The following is a 19,932-nucleotide window of genomic DNA, read 5'->3' on the forward strand; positions in this document are numbered from 1 at the left end:
TAGCCTTCAGGTACTTCCTTTAAATGAAAAATCAAAAAGTCAAGACAGCAAAGTCCAGGTCACAGTCCTTTTTATTATTTTCCTCAACATAGATGTCCGTTCTCATCCTGCTCGTCCCGCTCCTCCTCTCCATGTGCGTCCCCCCCTCTGCCTCAATTAGGTTCATTAAGCACCTGCAGCTGGGTGAGTAATGAGGCAGTCTGGGAGATGTAGTGTCAGCCACGGCGGCCATTTTGTGGTGTGGCTGCCGATCATGAGTGGAAATGTAGCGCCCCTCCACTACATGTCCCCTTGTGATGCCACAATGTGTACATACATATGTGTACACACAATATATGGGGTTGTCATATTTGGTTTGATTGTCAAACATACTTTACATTGAAGAACCAGAGTGAACAGTCGAGGTGGTGACATCATCAAGTCAGTTGCTGGTCCAATTACAGAAAGACCGTACTGCGTCCTCCCGTCCCTGGAGTCCAAACTCCAAAGTACACAATTCAGTACTTGAAACCTTCAGTTTCCTCAAGGGGCGGGACACAGAGGTAACTCAGCGGGATACCTTGGTTCTGAAATTTCTCTGTCAATATTTAAAATGTTTTTTCTTCCTTTGATTTACGGATAATTTACCGAAAATAATGTTTTGCTGAAGAACATGCATTTACTCATCCCATTTGTTAAACTCATTGCAGTGATTTTTGCTTTTGATTATTAGAAACAAAGAGGCTCTCAAAAGTTACTGGAAACGGTTCGGTCCCTTTAGTCGTCCATTTTTTGTATTCCTTGATTCACCCAGAGAAGATGGAAGTCGTGGAAGGTTTGGGAACGTGGTGACGGCGTTATACCCCCATTGACCAGCCTCTCTTTGCATTCATACCAGATGATTACTTTCTCCTGTCATTCCATACTTTTAATTTAAATCTTTGTCACAGGACTTCTCTTATTCATGAACCTATATTTAGCTCCACTTCCCTTCATCTCTCTGCCAAGGTTTCTGAATTCTGAATCACTCGGGTACGAATATGAATTTTCCATCACTTTTCCATAAGCTGCTCATCTCAGTCTTCACGCTCTCGAGACATCATCGCTCGCTTGTCATCCACATGATTCCCTTTCATTTAAATGACACTAACTTTGTATGAACACACCGTTTCTCACACTGAGTGTTTTCCCGTTGTTACCTGAAACATTGAGACGAGATGGAGGGACACGGGGACCAGGCATGAGGTCAAAGGAAGTCTTACGGGAAAGAGGAGAACAAGAACAGATAAAACGAAAGACGAAAGGCAAAATCAACATAAAAGGGAATGAAGGTGAACTTGTGCAGCATGACGCATGTCTCAAAGCTCCTGTCTGGGAGCAAAGTTAGATTGCTGACAGATATTCTTTTTTGACTTTACTCAACAGTAAAGTGCTGCAGTCCAGACAGAAATTATTCAATAATTTCCATTCCAAACTTTACCATGAACAAGAAACACAGCAATGTACTGTTGCATGGTGCTGGCTAAGGCTAGTTGTCAGTCCATCTCAAACAAATGCCCAACATATTTCTTGCACACCATTTTCTAAACCACTTTTATGAGGTAAACGCAATAAAAAATAAAGCCTCAATCAACCCGAAATGTGCACATACTTTGTCATGAATAGAAAGCATCCCGCAGGCATTCGGGCCTGGTAACTGGATAGAGGGGGAATTATCTTCATGTCCATGCTTATTGCACAGGCGGCTACTGGCGTAAGAGATTCACAAAGTTATTTACTTAAAGCTAAGCTTAGATTGTTCTTCTGCAGCTTTACAACTGAACCAGCAAATACATATAGCCGTATCTTTTTGCTGCCAATACATCACGATGTTCATCAGCTAATACCTTACTCTGCCTGTCTGCGGTGCTGAGCAGGTGGTGTACAAGCTTATTCTGTACTCATGTTATGTTGTCAACATTCTACTTTTGCTTATTTTAAACTCAATTTATAAATCCAATGTGGCAGCTGTCTCCAATCTGGCCTCGGCTGCTGGCTGGTTGGTAATCAGTCAGCAGCCGAGGCCAGATTGGAGACAGCTGCCACACCCAACTAAGTACTTTGCCTAAACCAGGGGTCGGCAACTTTTTGTATCAAAAGAGCCATTTTGGCCCAATTTGGAGCTGCAAACTTTTTCATTCCCATTTCTGAACATCACTGCTGAGCTTATATTTATATTTTACGTAGTTCATGTTTGTGAAAATCTGCTCGCATAAGTATATGGATCAAAAGATGGACAGGACTCCAAATCCATACTTCTTCATGTTCTGATATGTTTCGGGAATGGTATTCCATGTTTCAAACACACGTTTGTTGGGTTTTTTCTCTCGCTCTATTTGTGTACCCAAGCGAGAATAGCCTTCTGACGGGCGCCGTCTTTCAGATCAGCTGTCAGGCTTTTGAACTTGGACACCCAGAACTCTTTATCGGCTATGTCAGCCAGTTCAATTTCAAAATCTTGTTGACTTACGAAAGTGAATGCTGACATGTTCAGCATGGATGGGCCGATGTCCAGGAGTGTGACGGGGAAGGATAATGTGTTTTTTTCCTTTCTGAACTCACTGAATAGTGACCAATCAGAGGCAGAGTAGGGTAGAGTAGAGTAGGGCGGGTCGTGAGGCAGAGTAGGCTGACTCAGAGTCTAGCGGGCGCCTCATGGTAGCGCAAATGTGCATCCATTGCGGCCCCTCGTGTAGTTTGTTTTGGTAAAGCTGCAGGGAGCCACGGCAGAGGGGTTAAAGAGCTGCAGGTTGCCGACCCCTGGCCTTCACCGCAGCAAGAGGCTTTGTTTGAATTCATGAGGGTAACTGCGTGCTTTCTGCGACCATAGTTGCGGGATATTAACTCACTGGTCTACCCAGTGCAGTGGAAAGTGACGTCAAGGCTCCCAAACAACCAATAGTTTGTCATAAGTTGCCTTGAAATCTTGTACAATTTTTTTATAATTCTGTGTCCCACAAGAAATGTTTATTGTGTTATAATAGTCCAAATCTTGCAGATGTTTTAACTTATACAGCCAGCATATCAAAGCCCCTTTATAGTAAGATGGCGCCGTGCCAACGGCTGCCTGTCGCAGTAGCTGCCCAGTCGCTTTTTATTTTATTGTCTTTTTCTCCACTTTTCCTCTCTTTTTCTTTTCCTTTTCTTTCACGTTGGTCTAAGTTACGGTCGGACTATGGACTACAACTACTTTTTTCGCAACTTTTCCCGTGGTTTTTGTTCACTTTGTCGTGTGTATCAGAGGGCCACTACAAACAATGACTGGGACCGTTAAGGTCTACTCGCGTGCTCAGCTTCTGCCTGGAGACAGACCTGTGATCCCGGTGGAGCTACGGAGAAGGGCTCGGGGCTGCAGGGCGGGTGCCAAGAGGAGGGCTAAAACGAGGAGATACAAACCCTCGGTACCGGCGATCATAACGGGGAACGTGAGGTCTTTGGCGAATAAGACGGATGAGCTCGGCGCGCTGGTAATGACTGAGAGGATCTTCCGTGAGAGCAGCCTCTTGTGTTTTACTGAGACGTGGCTGCACGCGGACTATCCGGATCACAGCGCGTCTGTGCCCGGCTTCAGGACTGTTCGGGCGGACAGAGACGCTATACAGAGCGGTAAAAAAAGACGGGGCGGGATCGCTGTTTATGTGAATGAACGATGGTGTAATCCCGACCATGTGTGTGTGAAGGAGCGCTTCTGTAGCCCGAATATTGAACTACTGGCCGCGGGGATGTGCCCCTATTACTTGCCGAGGGAGTTCACGTCCGCCATTGTGGTTGTCGTGTACGTGCCACCATCAGCTGACGCTGAGGAAGCAGTGGACACCATCCACTCCACTGTGTCTGCACTGCTGAATCAACAGCCTGGAGCATTCATGACTATTACTGGTGACTTTAACCACACCACATTGGATAAAGCTCTGCCAACCTTCCATCAATATATAGACTGCCCAACAAGGAACAATAAAACTCTGGACTTGCTCTATGCTAATACAAAGGATGCATACAGTGCCACTGCCCTTCCCCCCCTCGGCAGGTCTGATTATGACCTGGTCCGGCTGACACCCAGGTATGTTCCTCTGGTGAAGAGGCTGCCGGTGACCACCAGGACTGTGAGGAGGTGGTCTCTGGAGGCTAACGACGCTCTACAGGACTGCTTTGAGTCAACGGACTGGGATGTGTTGTGTGGACCGCATGGGGAGGACATCAACAGGATGACAGACGGCATCACGGAATACATCAAGTTCTGTGAACACACCACCATCCCATCACGGACTGTGCGCTGCTTCCCCAACAACAAGCCCTGGATCACCAGGGACCTGAAGGCGCTTCTCAACATGAAGAAAGCTGCTTTCAGGTCTGGGGACAGGGATGAGCTGAGGAGAGCCCAGCGCAACCTGAAAGTGAAGCTCAGGGAGGACAAGGACTCCTACAGGAGGAAGCTGGAGGCCAAACTCCAGCTGAACAACACAAGGGAGGTGTGGTCTGGGATGAAGCAAATAACTGGCTTCAAGGTGGGAGGTAGACAGCCAGGGGGCTCCCTGGAGAGGGCCAACCAGCTGAACTGTTTCTTCAACAGGTTCAGTTCACAGCCCTCTCCTGTCTCCTCCACACATCACACCTCCCAAACACCTCCCCCTCTGTCCCCCCTGTTGAGCTGCACATTCACCGAGCCCTCAACATCAATGGGCTCTTCCTCCCTCCCCCCCTCTCTGTGACTACCGACCAGGTGAGAAGACAGCTGGAGAAACTACACCAGCGCAAGGCGGAAGGTCCTGATGGCATCAGCCCCAGGGTCCTAAAGACCTGCGCCACCCAGCTGTCTGGTGTCCTGCAGCACCTCTTCAACCTCAGCCTGAGGCAGGAGGAGGTCCCGGTGCTGTGGAAGACATCGTGCCTGGTCCCTGTCCCAAAGAAGTCAACACCATCTGGCCTCAACGACTACCGACCGGTTGCCCTCACCTCCCATGTGATGAAGGTGCTGGTCTTGGCCCACCTCCGGCGCAGGTGAAATCATCGCTGGACCCTCTGCAATTTGCTTACCAGCCTCATGTGGGAGTGGACGACGCCATCATCTACCTGCTGCAACGAGCTCAGTCGCACCTGGATGGAACCGGTGTCTCTGTGAGAGTCACTTTCTTTGACTTCTCCAGTGCATTTAACACCATCCAGCCACTGCTGCTGAGTGAGAAGCTGCGGGTGGTCGGTGTGGACGCGTCCACCATCTCCTGGATCACTGACTACCTCACAGGCAGACCACAGTTTGTCAGAATGGGCTGTGTGCTGTCTGGAATGGTGGTCAGTGATGTTGGAGCCCCACAGGGAACTGTTCTGTCTCCCTTCCTCTTCACCCTGTACACCAGTGACTTCCAGTACAACACGGAGTCATGCCATCTGCAGAAGTACTCTGATGACTCTGCAATGGTCGGGTGTATTAGGGATGGACGGGAGGAGGAGTACAGGGCAGTGGTGAGTGACTTTGTAAAGTGGGCCGATGAGAATCACCTGCGACTGAACATGGCCAAGACCAGAGAGATGGTGGTGGACTTCAGGAGGAAGGCGACAGCTCCTCCACCTCTGAGTGTCCTGGGAGTGGACGTGGACATGGTGGAGGAGTACAAGTACCTGGGCGTCTCCATCGACAGCCGACTGAACTGGAAGGCCAACATCAACGCTGTGTACAAGAAGGGGATGAGTCGACTCTTTTTCCTGAGAAAGCTTCGATCCTTCAACGTGTGCAGCAAGATGCTGGAGTTATTCTACTAGTCGGTTGTCGCCAGTGTACTGCACTTCGCCATTGTCTGCTGGGGGAGCAGCATCGGAGCCGGTGACACCAGCCGTCTCAACAAACTGGTTAGGAAGGCTGGCTCCATCATCGGGTGCCAGCTGGAGCACCTGGAACAGGTGGTGGAGAGGAGGACGTTGAAGAAACTTGTGTCCATATTGGACAACCCGGACCACCCTCTCCACCACCTCCTACAGGGACAGAGGAGTACTTTCTCCAGACGTCTCCTCACGCTCCGCTGCCACAAGGACAGATACAGGAGAACATTCCTGCCAACGGCTATGAGGCTCTACAACAGATCACCTCTTGCCAGATCATAGTGCAATAACTACAATAATAACTTCATATCCACACGATGTTGATCTGCACGTCACACATTTCATCTATTTTATTTACACTACACACATACACACACATTTCATTTGCACTACACACATACACACACTTTGCATTTGTGTATGCATATATGTTGTATATATACATATATATTTTATTTTATATTTTGCTTTGTATGCTTCTATATCTTTCATCCCTGTTTTTATATTTTATTTTTTATTTTTTAGTCATGTGTGTTTGGTCTATTGGTGCTGCTACTGCTACGACAAATTTCCCCTTGGGGATTAATAAGGTATATATCTATCTATCTATCTATCTATACATAAACCCCTGGAGTAATTATACAAGTATGACTCAATGGCTGTATGTTTTCATATGTGCAACTGTGATACTCAGCTGTTCTTAGCTTCCTCGGCTTTACATCTTCGGCTGTTTCTTATTCACAATTCTCAAAAATGTCAAATCGGACTGAGTTCTCAAACCTTTTCATGTAAATCCTTCCAAACAAAAGAGAGGAGAGATGCAGCATGTAGTGCGGAGGACAGCGGAGGAGTGGATGGCAGCATTGACAGTAGCCCCAAGCGGCTGGGGTATCAAGCAGAGTTGTGCTGGTTCAAGCACTGAGCTGCCTGACACGGTGTCCTCAAATTTGCAGTTCAAGCTGTCAGTCCAACCCTCTGGGTTGAACCCGGAAACACTTGGACTAACACGCGCTGCACTTAAAAGAGGACACTTGGTGTTTCGACCACATTCTGTATCTGGAACGTTCTCGACAATATTCACATGAATACCGTAAAAGTGTTTTAATCTTAATTAAAATTAAGTCATTTTTGTTGTAAATCCTCAGATTTGAGTTGTTATCAACACAGAAACATTAAATGTCTTCTTAGTTTATTACTATTATCGTTATTTAAAAGGGACCATGTACAGTTAAAACATAAATGTCACCATTTGATGCACTGTACCAGCTAATTTGCATCTATAGTCCCTTGAAAGACCTTATAACATAAAATATAAAACAATAACAAACAGTACAGGATAATCACACACAATGCAACGTTACAGTACAGCATTTTAAATTTAACATACTATTTAAAAGTAAGTATTAAAAAACATTAAAATTGAATAACACACACCATTAAAAGCAAGTAATAAAAACCATTAAAGGTAAGTAATACACACTGTCAGAAGTAAGTAATAAGAACCATTAAAAGCAATTAATACGAGTCATAATAATGTTGCTCAATGAGTACAGCGCTGACCAGCTTGATTGGGATCTTTTCAAATTAAGTGGATTGGAAATCAAGTTCATGACATTATTTGTTTTTAATGTCTCTTGCTCCGTTCAAAGAAAGGCTTAAAGGACTCATGCAAGCTTCATTTCTCATCGGAATCCCAAATTTAAAAAATCTGAACGATTTAGCTCTCCTCTATGCCCAGTACATCTCTGGCCCTTATGTGTCCTAATGTTAGAAGGATGCAAAACTCTGCAGCTTGTCGCCGGCGGCCGACAGGCTGCTGTCACGCGCAACTTGAAGAACAATTTGTGACTGCTCGGTTGTGCAGCGAGGCAGGCTGAGTCGTTTGTAGAGGGAAAGGCTCAGACACCCGGACGCTAGAGAAATACGCACACGCATCCGGAGACGTTTGAGGAGGGAACGAATATATTTTATGTATCATTTATTTATGTGACTTAGTACACAGCGCTTGTGACAGCAAGCATGAGGAGGGAAGCGGTGGCAGAGGAGCAGCGTGTGCCAAAAAGAAAAAGCAGTACATTAGGTTACAATTCCCCCTGTTTGAAACACATACAAACATAAAGGTTGTAGTACTTCACCATCTAATCATGCAGTTTAGAGTTGTGGTCCACTATAAAATGTTAGCACTGAACCTAAACAGAAATGCAATAAGCTCAGGGATAAAATGAACAGATGTGAGGCTATAGAGGAAAAAGCAGCAACAAAATGCTGCCGCGTGGGCTCTGACCATCCATCTGCTAGCACACGCACATAGAAATACACAAGCTTCGGGTTGATCCAGCATAGACAGAGAAAAGTGGAGTGCAGTACTTTCCCCCTTTGACAGTGTGTCATCCAATCAAACAGGTGGACACAACCCGTAACACAAGCTTTCATGTGCTCGGTAACTTCACAAACAACAGCTGAGTTTATGTCAGAGCTGCTTGCAGTCTGGCTTCTGTTTCAGAAAAATCAAAAGATGGGCTCGTCATCGACGGATCAGGGTAATGCAGGAAAGAGGCAATACGGTTTCATCAGAATTTGTAATTTTGTGTTATATTTTTATTATTTTATTGTTATTTTTCCGAGCGCTTTCACTTTTATCTTTTCATATTTTGTTGTTATGCATTTCGAGTGTGCCTGTGAGAGAGGCTGTGTGTTGAGTGAGAGCGAGTGTACTTATTAACGCATGCAGCAGGGGTCTCTGAATGGGAGGTTGTTTTAATGATTTAACGGGCCATTCAAAGGATTCATCCCATTGGGAGCCTCGGCGGCGATCTAAAAGATATGAGGCCGCCATTTTATTGCTGGAAGATATTCAGAAGGACCTCTTTCCTCACACCAGGCTCCTACTGTGTTTACCCTGCACTTGCCCCGGAACACTTTTCATGTTGCACGTTAAATATTCCACGTTTCCAGACTGGGATAGCTCAATAGAGTTTGTTCTGGCTTTGTAGCACATTCCGACGACTCCCCCCCGAGCATCTTTACTTCCTCCTTAAACGACCTCGCACCTCCTCAAGGAAATACAAAGTCTGCTTGATTTTGTTCTCACTCCCTCCTCCTGAGTTTGTCACGTGCCTCGTCTCAATCCCCACCTCACCTTGTGGACAGACAGTTTGATACTAGAACATAGCGTTTGTGGAAATTTAGATAATACTTCTGGAATCCCTTCACAGTACCCAAGAAAGACAGTTTCCATGATGAAAGTCGTGTAGAACTTTTGAATGTAGTTTGGAAGCAAAGCGGTGTAATGTACACCAGTACTCATACATGTGTTTATTGTTCAGTATTTTAATTCCTTAAAGACACCTTTCCATTCCATAACCTGCATATATTTAGACTGTGGGAGGAAGCCAGAGAACCTGCAGGAACCCACGATGACAAAGGGGGGAACATGCAAACTCCCCTTCAAGACAAATGGAATTAAAATGTTTGGATGCATTTTTTTTATACAATGCCAGCATGGTGCCTGAGAGATGAATGTGTGTGTTCTCCTGTTTGGTTCATGGTGATGACTCAATGCCATGATACACATGAGCTTCAGACCATTGCTGTGGAGAAGAAGCAAGTCCGAGTCACAAATTAAAGCTTCAGTATGGGCATCATGCTCCATTGTTGCAATTTGGATCAAAATTTGAATGATGTGTTATTTGGTTTCTTCACTCACAGCTAGCGGTGCCATTTTTAAGACCAACAACAATCAACAACATGTTGGGTATGAATGCCCCTGGAGGGTTGAGGCTTAGCAGGAGTTTTAATTCTGGACAGCTGGATACACGACGACTCATCCCACTGTTGAATTATATGCTGTTCGCACACAGCATCCAGATGAGGGATGTCTCCAGTGGAAATGATGCCTTGGATGCCCCCTGGCACAGTGATCCGTGATGTGTTTGATCTTGATCTTTCATGATATCAGAGTCCTTTAGCGGGAGAGGATCCACCCAGTGGGGGAGGTGCTTTCTCAATAAAAGCTCTTAACACGGACCATTAATGGACACCACAGTTCTGGGAAGCTGCAGACCGTGGACGGCACATTAATTCGTTGACTGTGACTCAGTGGCGCAGCAGATATTAATTTGGATACCATTTGCTGCTGCTCTCCCCACTGCTCTGTCACTGGATTGGCCGGTTACACAATGAGTCCAGATTTCCCTCTACGTATCGTCATGGCGACGTAGAGTACGATGGAGTCCTCAGGACTAGATGGTATCATCAATCGCCGCGCAGACGGTTTATTTCTTATCCCTCAGGGTTAAATGTTAATGACACAGCCAAGGTGCAGCGCTCTGTGAGGCCACTGAGTCTAACATTCAGCTCAAAGTACAAGCAGACTCCGAGTCATCCACGCCCACACGGACCACCTTGCAGTGACAGAGACTAGACAATGTCATCTTCCCTCATTGTCTGTGTGGGAGACACAGAAAAGAGCTTTAAACTCTCATCGTATTCCTGTTCTCCCTTTACAGGAGTGTTTTTGACTCAGACAATTTTAATACGAGCTGTTTTGTCTTATTCAGGGCGGATTAACCCTAACCCTTATTTCAAAGGATGTTAATCGTACCCTCTCCACTGTATTTTGGTCCGTTCTACTTCTCGTTCTCTTTTCGTCTGACTGAAGCCATGTTCAGGCCTCAGTAGGCGTGACAGGACACTGAGGATTATCGCGGTAAAGCCCTTTGTGAGCTCAATGATTTGGGAGTGAATGGGAGAGTGTTCATATTTTGTACCTCATACTTCCTAAATGAGGTCAAGATGAATGTTTTCTTTTATTGATTTTGGCGACCAAGATTTCATTTTACCCATCTCGCTGACTAAGATAGGTTTGTAAATAAATTAGAAATCTCCAGTTAAAATCTGATTCGCCAGTTTGGTAGAAGACTTTGAATATTGGGGCTAATTTACAGAACCAGAGCTGAAAACTGTCAAGCCGTCAGAAACAAGAGTGAGGAATTTGGATTCACTTGGCGCTCACGATTGACATCACCTTTGGGCCTATATCTATCAAAGTAAGATTTAAATTCAGCGATAAAGTTAGGTTTGTACAGTCAAACTTGTCATTGAAACATGGGAATTACACAATTATAGACTGTAAGGCATAAAGCACTGACATAAGTTAGCAACATTAAAGTTCAAGGCATCTCAAAGTGATGTGCGTTTTTGTTCAGTGACCTTTGCCATTCAGGTGCAATATGACTTTTACATTTTTTATTATGTTTTACAAGCAAAGGCTTTGAAATACGTGAAAAAATAATTAGAGATGGAGAGATCAGTTCCTTTATAACACAAACTATGTTATTAAGTAGGCCTGTATTCAAACATTTATGAACAATACATGATTCATCTTGCCCTTCCAAAAATCTATTGTCTGTTTTCATTGCATTCACGGTCCGAGGAAAAGTGACAGCTTTTATTCAGGTTCAAGGCCCTGTGCATATGTTCTCCGGCACTCCTTGAACACGATGCGTGGCCATTAAAAGTATGACTTCACAAAAGGATTTATTTTCCACAAAGTTTTATAGACCAGGCCACATCACGTTGTGAGTGTAACTCAATGCCTCTTCAGTATAAAAGAGCTGAATTCTGTGAGCATGCAATACGGTAACTCACACATTTGATGGTGAAGGACATTTTTTGACAACCTATTACAGCCCTCAGCATACAGGCAGCGGTGCTTGTGCGTGCATCGGCCTGGCCGCATGTGTGTTTGATCAGACTCTAATTAAAAGTCAATTAGCCGCCGGCCCAGTGGGTGACTGACCTCCCTAAACACGGGAAAGGATCAGGGATGTGAAAAGCTCCCAAAGCTCATTATATGCCGTGACACCGTCCTGCGCCTTCTATTTACCGCGAGCTCCTACTGTCTGTCCACCTGCTTGCATCTGTCTCTTCGTCAGCTTCATTACTCCACGTGTTAAACGCCTCGACCACAATCACCGCTGATGCACACACGGGAGGGAAACCTAATCTGGAGCAGCTGACCGTCACCACATGGCTATTCTAAACCTTAATTTCCTCTAAATATGGCACAGAAAGTGCCTTTGTTATTCGGTCTGTGTTGGTGAATTGGACTCTTTCATGCTGTTTTTTCTCCTTGCCTTCAAAACCAGCAGCACATCTTTTCTTGTGTAAAAAATCGATGGCGGATTGATTGACTGAATGTCCCCTGCTTGGATTTAGTAGTTGATTTATTTTGTTAAAATAACGGGATCAATATAGAAAACCCTCTCTGTCATCGACCACTAATACTACTTAATACTGCAATTTATCTTCCAATGTAAGTCATTATCGACTGTTGTAGTGGAAGTGGTCCAGAAAGTGTTGCTGGATGGTTTCTGCAGGATCCGAAGCTCAACAATCTGACCCTCTTTAATCTTGAAGTCTGGGCCCAGAAGTATGATACATGTAAGAGTGTCCCATGCACTTGCACCGATGCACCTAGCATGGCCGGCGGTAGAATAGACATGTTCTCAACTCTTAACTTTTACAACCTGTCTGGTCAGCGATGCTTTATATTTAAAGATAAGAAGCAAAACATCAAACATTGGATAGTCCTTTTTGAGCGGGGCTGTACTCAAACGCTAGGAGAATGTTTAGATTTCATTTTTTATCTCTCTCCGTCATGAGAAAGGTGACCGTCCCGAGGTTACGGCAGATTCTCCTTTTGGGGAGAAGCAATGTGTCCACCAGGTCTCAAAGACCGAACGCTGCTCTGCTCTGCAGCCACACTGACGGGGGAATCTTTACACCTCCTCCCAGCGCTATCACTTTCATCCGGAATAATATTTTTTTTCCTCTGTTGAAATGAGGTTGTCACATTATACCACCTTCTATTGGATTTGCCACCTGTTGCTTGTTTCATTTCAACAGATATTTCCTGGCATGAGAGAGAGAGAGAGACAAGTCTACCACGTACTTGTACTGTTCCTTAGTAAAGGTACTTTAAACATCCAATAATGTATGCTGGTATGTTCTGCTCCAGTCTCTTTTCCAACAATCTGAACTTTATTGTTTGTTTCTTAACAAACATGTCTAATGCATCTCGCCTGAGTGCACTTTAGAGCTCTGAATATTAGCAATATACAGGAGTTGATAAACGTTTTTGTTTATTTTCATTCATATGGTGCAACGAAATGTTATGAAAGCATTAAAATAATAGTAGGTCAATGGACAATATGTTGTCAACATGGGGGGAGGTTGATTAAAAAATAATGTTTCTGTTCTAGATAGAACAATAATGAATCCACCTTGCATATTCATGTCTTTAACTTATTGGCTTTAATTAGTTTTTTTGTTTTTGCTCTAAGCTTCGTGTCCTCCTTTGACATTTACCAAACATAGAAAACAAACACTGTAGAAGTATGAAACAGAATTGGTTTGATTGCATGGGTGGTAGTAATTGGATCTTTGAGATGATGTTTTCTCATTAATGTTCAGTTATTCTTCACCAATGATGGCGTGATAAAACGGTAGCCTTCTATAATTCCGACTTTCAATATATTTTCAAGGGTGAAAGAATGAAAAATATGGAAATCATATTGAAAAATCGTGTGTCTTATGGGATTTGACAGGGTGGAAATACGAAGCCGCTCCATTTGTGAGAAATAAAATTGTGCAAATCAGTTATTATGGTTCATAAAAGGGCAAATATGCTAGGTTGAACGACATGCGAGTGTGCTTTGTGCCCTAGTGCTGACCATTAAATCACATGTCATTTAGCTCACGCCATCATCCAAAGGGACTCCCAATCATGGTACATGCAGACACTGTAAACACAGCTACGGGGAGCAATTCAGGGTTAAGTGTCTTGCTCATCGACTAGGACTGGGATTGAACCGCCAACCCCCTAATTGAAAGACGGGCTGCTAACCACTGACCTACAGCCACCCCTGACGAGAGTGAGGGTTTGCACCTACTTGTAACGCCCATGTTCCAATAATGCCAATCAACCAATAAGAGTTCCCTATTACCAACGCCAGAGGCTGAAAGCAAGCTCTTAGTGTGGTTCCCCACAGAGATAACAGGATGAACTCCCCAAAGAGTCCCAAGCAAAAGAAATGAGAAGTAGATCAGCGGTTCTCAACCCCTTCAGGATTTCACTTTCCGCATTCGAAAAAGATGGAACATTTACTGAGGAGTGCTTTCTTTAGGCATAACAACTGTCAGAGGAGAGCGCCTGAAAAGGTTGTGAAGAGGCGTTCAGTGCACCTCTCTTCCTCGGATGCGGCTCCATGACATTTTCTGGCTTTTTGCTTCATCAAACACTTCCTCTTCGGGCCATTTCAGTGTGAGAGTGACTAAAAATGACGGCCCAGAAAGAGGCAAATATGGCTAGCTGGCATTGTCTTTATTATTGAAGATTTATCCAGAAGGCTTAAGGTGTTGCTGGCATCGTACAAGGTGTTCTCAAGGAGATAGACATTGTTCTTTATATTAATATTACATGCTGGAATAGTATTATTTTGCTTTTCTGTTTGCATGAATACCTGGAGTTTTCAAACTATTAAACATTAAATTATTTAGTGTATATGTTAAGAGAAATAAATAACTCATAAGTATGCAACTCCACCGCGGATAGTTCTGTCGAGGATGTTTACGTGTTGTGCTGGTAGCGGCTAATTTAGCCTCCAGCTCAGCTACTAGCGCGAAGCTGCAATGAGGAGCGGGCTACAGAGTTCTGGTAAGCTCATTCGTTTCTAGCTCCACATTGTCAGACATTTATTTTGCAGGAGACAGAGTTGTTGAAAAAAATATATATATATACTGTGTATGCTAAGCAAACAAGCTCAACTTAATTGAATACCTTGTTAGCCAAATCGATGTGCATACCAGTTGGTTTCCATTATTATTGTTATTCTAACACTGTTCTGGTCTCATTTGTATGCCCCTCTACCTAAAATTGATGTATTCATGAATTTTTCTCTGAATTTAATGACTTGTTTTTATTAACATGTTTAAAAAACCGCTAAACAACCCAATTTGCATTATGGTACACAGAACAGTGGTCATTTACTGTAATGTGATTTTTTTTGTTACCACATTGTCAACAACTTGTATTTGTCATCATCTACTACACCACCCACGCTCGATTCCTTTCTTATACCATCAGGTAGTTGGTGTTATTTATGAGCCAGCATCTAAGAAATGAAATGCATAATGAAATGGACTGAGAGAATAACAACAGAGAGAATAATGACTTGACTTTTTCTCTAAGACCTGTACTAGACTTGGCTCAACAGTTTGAATACTCAATCCACTCGTGAAAATAATTTGTTCACGGATGTTTTCAAATTATTTCTGTGTATTTTTTACAAAGGAGAGGCTGCTCTATGAGCAAACATCTTGTTCTCAGTTATTTGTGAGTCTCCGTGAATGCTTGTTTTGGATTAATATTCTCAGATAACATGCACACAGACTGAACTTGTTGCATCCAATCGCACAGTCACACAATACTAAATATTCAACAAGCACCCTCATCCCACACAGCAGCAAGTACCCTTTAAATCCCATATGGAATGTAAGCAGGCAACCCCAGTTGTGCTGCACGACTTTGTGTCAGCAGTGGAAAGCTCATTAATCATTCTCTTTTCCACTAAAGATCATTATTCATCACACCGAGGCGCTGCCCTGCCCGCATGCATGAGACAACAATGTAAATGTCAATATCAGCCAGATTCTCTCCCATGTTGTTATGCATCACAAGTATTTCCCATGGGCAATCATTTTTCTTTCTTTGCTTGAGCCTTGAGTGAGGAGTCCCACGGGCACACCTGCTGATGATGATAAAGGCTCAGTGGAGAGCAGATATGTTCAGCGATACCAATGACAAAGGCTGCATTGGCCAATTCATGATCCAAATCAAAATGATTTGGTCCACCAAATAAAAGAGAACCCCTGTGCCGACATATTTACCCAGGACTTAACATTTTAAAATGTTGCTGCTGTATATTGCATGAGGAACTAGAATGGGCACTCGGTAGAGCGCATACCTTCGCAGATCACAAGATTGGGCATTGAATTATGAACATTTTGGCATTAGTTGCATGCCAATTGGATATAAATTGACCGCGCTATGGTAAAAAGAAGATGTTGACCTTTTCATGACCTTGACCATGACCTTTGACCCGATCGATCCCAAAATCTAATCACATGGTCCCCGGATAATAACCAATCATCCCACCAAATTTCATGCGATTCGGTTTAATACTTTTTTACTTATGCGAATAACACGCATACAAATAAATAAATAAATACACGGCGATCAAAACATTACCTTCCGCATTTTCAATGCGAAGGTAATTATGACTCGCCTGCAGTTTCAACAAGTTCAACAGTTTCAATGGGAAAATATACATGTATTGTCATTTGGCACATGGTCTTATCTTTTATTGATATCACTGTGTGGTTTTGTTGTATTCATAGAACCTCATCGACGACGGAATATTTGGATTTTTCTGTTTTAGTAGATTGATTATTTGACCTTTACAATAAAGATAAGATTACATCAGCTTTTATCCAAGGAGGGTGTAGGTGTTGCAGCAGCACAATGACAGTGAATCAAGTCCAGAAAAACTGTAAGTTGGAAATACATGAATAAGAAATAAAGGCAATACTAATATTGTATAATAAATAAAGAAATTTGAAGGATGTAATACTGTATCTATATGCTAATATGCATACGAGTGACAATTTTGAATACAGTCCCATTTGGAAGCATGCAAACGTTAAGCCACTCCTTAAGAAGCCTGGTCGTTGCATTGCTATTCCATTTCTCCGCTTTCTTTCTTATCTAAAATTTTTGGCGAAAAAAAATGGCTGTGTTTTCTTTCTGTCTATTCTCAAAGCAGAAGACAGTTTTTGAGAAATTCCACTCATGGTTCTGGTTTACCAGAAACAGAGACAGCTACTCGAAGATTGACAAATGACTTCCTCTGTGCTGCGGATGCTGGTAAATGAATCTTCATTCTTCTCGAACTCATTGCCGCTTTTCACACTGTCGAGCACGCGATTCTCCGAGATCACTTGTACGTTGGGGGGCATTTCTGGTTCCGTCCTTGATTGGCTCTACTCCCATTTCAAACAGAAGGTTCATTGTTCACATCATCTTCAGGTCTGGCCACAAACACACTGGCATCGGGCCAATTTAGAAGTGATTCATAAGAAAACTGTGGCACAAGCAATGGTGCATACAAGTGTTCCTCGGATTTGTCCCATTTCCTGAGCTAGGAAATAGTGTTTTTGATCGTTGTAATGTGTAAACAACAAGGATGCAACAATGAAGATGTGTTAAACAACATGTTAGCTATTTTGTAGTTTATTTTTCTATTCAGGAGCAAATTTTTCCAATCAGTCCAACACCACATGAATGCAGCAAACATCCTGTCTCACAATGCTAATGAAGTTGAAACATTCAAATTGAAAAAGATAGAAAACAATCCGGAAACATAACCACCTTGGTGGGGCGGGGGTTACTAATATCCGTAGATGTGTTGTGATGGGTTGCTGTATTTTGGGATTTGGCGGACAGTTGAGGCCCCCTCTCAACGGCACCGAAACTTTTAGTAGTAAAGAGTAGCGGGCCGTACGGGCCTAGTTTCACCCCAAGATGGGGGGTTCTACTGGGTTTGGTTTTGGGTCTCCTTCTCTTGTCTTTACGTTTTCCCATTGTGAAAAATTATCGAAACTCATAATATATCTTTTAACTGCAACACAGGTGACACTCAGATCTGCTTACCCATTGTAACTTGATTTAAAAACCGTCGCCAACACGACTCAGACTGATTGGCTCATAATGACCTCCAGTTAAAGGAGGACAACACATAGACTGTAGCTTCTGGGGAGCGTGATCATCCCGTAGCCACAAGGTACCCGGTTTGATCCCTGCTCTCCCCATTAGTTGCATGTCAAAGTGTCCTTGAGCAAGACACTGAACCCCAAGTTGCTCCCTGTGTGCTTCACTGCAGTCACTACTCCTTAATAACTAAAGATGGGTCAAATGTAGAGAATTTCCACACAGGTATAAATAAAAGTGTACATTTCTTTCTTTCTTTAAAAGGTCCAAGAAACGAGAATGCGTCAACCCCCCTGCATTTTTATACTCGTTCAAAATCCTTCCAATTTTCTCAAAATCTCTGAATTTTCTCACCCCGATATATATATATACAGGACTGTCTCAGAAAATTAGAATATTGTGATAAAGTTCTTTATTTTCTGTAATGCAATTAAAAAAACAAAAATGTCATGCATTCTGGATTCATTACAAATCAACTGAAATATTGCAAGCCTTTTATTCTTTTAATATTGCTGATTATGGCTTACAGCTTAAGAAAACTCAAATATCCTATCTCTAAATATTAGAATATCATGAAAAAGTATACTAGTAGGGTATTAAACAAATCACTTGAATCGTCTAATTAACTCGAAACACCTGGAAACACATTTTCAAATGTTTGATTTTGTTTTGCTGTTATAAATCTTTTTTTTAACTTGGTCTGAGGAAATATTCAAATTTTATGAGATAGGATTTTAGAGTTTTCTTAAGCTGTAAGCCATAATCAGCAATATTAAAAGAATAAAAGGCTTGCAATATTTCAGTTGATTTGTAATGAATCCAGAATGCATGACATTTTTGTTTTTATTATTGCATTAACAGAAAATAAAGAACTTTATCACAATATTCTAATTTTCTGAGACAGTCCTGTATATATTCAGTGCTTTTTATTCCTTACAGCTTCACCAGACTCCTCAGATCCGCCCACCATGCCTTGTTAGCGGTGCCCGGTTCAAGGAAGACAGGGCTTTTTCTGAAGTTGCTTCTCGGCTCTAGAATAGCCCGCCGGAGGCCATTAGACAAATTGAGACAGTCGATGCTTTTAAGATGCACCTTATGTCACAGTGTTGGGTTTTTGTTTCAGTTTAAAGTTCTCTGTCTCTTGTTCCTCGGTTCCCTTCACTTCGTGCCCCAGTGTCGGTTTGTTTGTTATCGTGAATCCTGTTTATAGTGAATAATCTTTGTTCTTCTTGATCTCCCCTTTTGTTGTGTAAGAATAAATTGCCTTAAACCGTTGTTTGGCATTTCGGTCCACTCTTTTGTTACACGCCCGGACAGAACAAACCAACACTGGGGCAGGCGACAAACAGGGTTTAAACACACTGGGAAGGTGATTAGACACAAGAGGAAACAATCAGGCACAGGAAAGACAATCACAGGGACAGGAAGTGAAAGGAATCGATGAACAAGAGACACAAAACTTGAAACAGGAAACCAGAAACAAAAAACCCAAAACGTGACACCTTAAGACTCATTTTATGGCTTTTTATTGTGACTATATATATATATGTGATTCTGTCTATTTGAATCATGTTTTATCTATATTTTAATTTAATATCAAACTGCTTTTTAAAGTACTGTTAAAAAAACTATGCTGATTAACTGCCAATAATGCTATTTCTTTTTGTGATTTTACAAATTAGAAATAAAATGTTCTTCCACCAGCTTCTCACATAGGATGCTTTGCAGTTTTCCTTTCTTTTATTTCACTGTCAACCATTTTTATTATTTCTATTCATGTTTTGACTTAGCAATTGATACATTGCTTATAACAATAAGGTAGTTAATTTGATAATGAAAATGATTAGCAGTTAAACCCCAAACAGCAAATACTGTCTTTCTTAACAATGCAAACTGATATCGGCTCATTCACATTTAATGGCATCATATTGAGTGAAAACCTGTCTGATCAATAACCTCCAGAGGCACAGTCCTCACATTCATCATTCACTTCTATTTATCAATGTATTTAAAGTTGTACACAGGTCAATGTACAACATCAGCATCGACTGACAAAATGTCTGCTGGGAAGACTCATCCAGAAAATAGAATTACAAATAGCCATGATCAATGACCAGCAAGAAGCTCTACATTTTGGGACCTAAATATTTGATGTTATGCTTACAAAGTATCTTAAACTCAATTCTAGGTTTTCACCTTTTCAGAAGGTGTGAGCAGACTATTTCAGTAAATTGATTAGAGATTATTCATAGCATGTAATATAAAAGTCA

The 19,932-nt window shown here is 42.6% G+C and overlaps 1 protein-coding gene across 1 annotated transcript in view; it reads left to right on the forward strand.

Moving 5' to 3' along the window:
* The window catches only part of asic2 (acid-sensing (proton-gated) ion channel 2), a 110,435-nt gene that overhangs the window by 42,518 nt on the left and 47,985 nt on the right, over positions 1-19,932 (forward strand). The window lies entirely within an intron of this gene.

This window comes from Pseudoliparis swirei, chromosome 23, assembly GCF_029220125.1.
Source record: "Pseudoliparis swirei isolate HS2019 ecotype Mariana Trench chromosome 23, NWPU_hadal_v1, whole genome shotgun sequence".
NCBI lineage: Eukaryota > Metazoa > Chordata > Actinopteri > Perciformes > Liparidae > Pseudoliparis > Pseudoliparis swirei.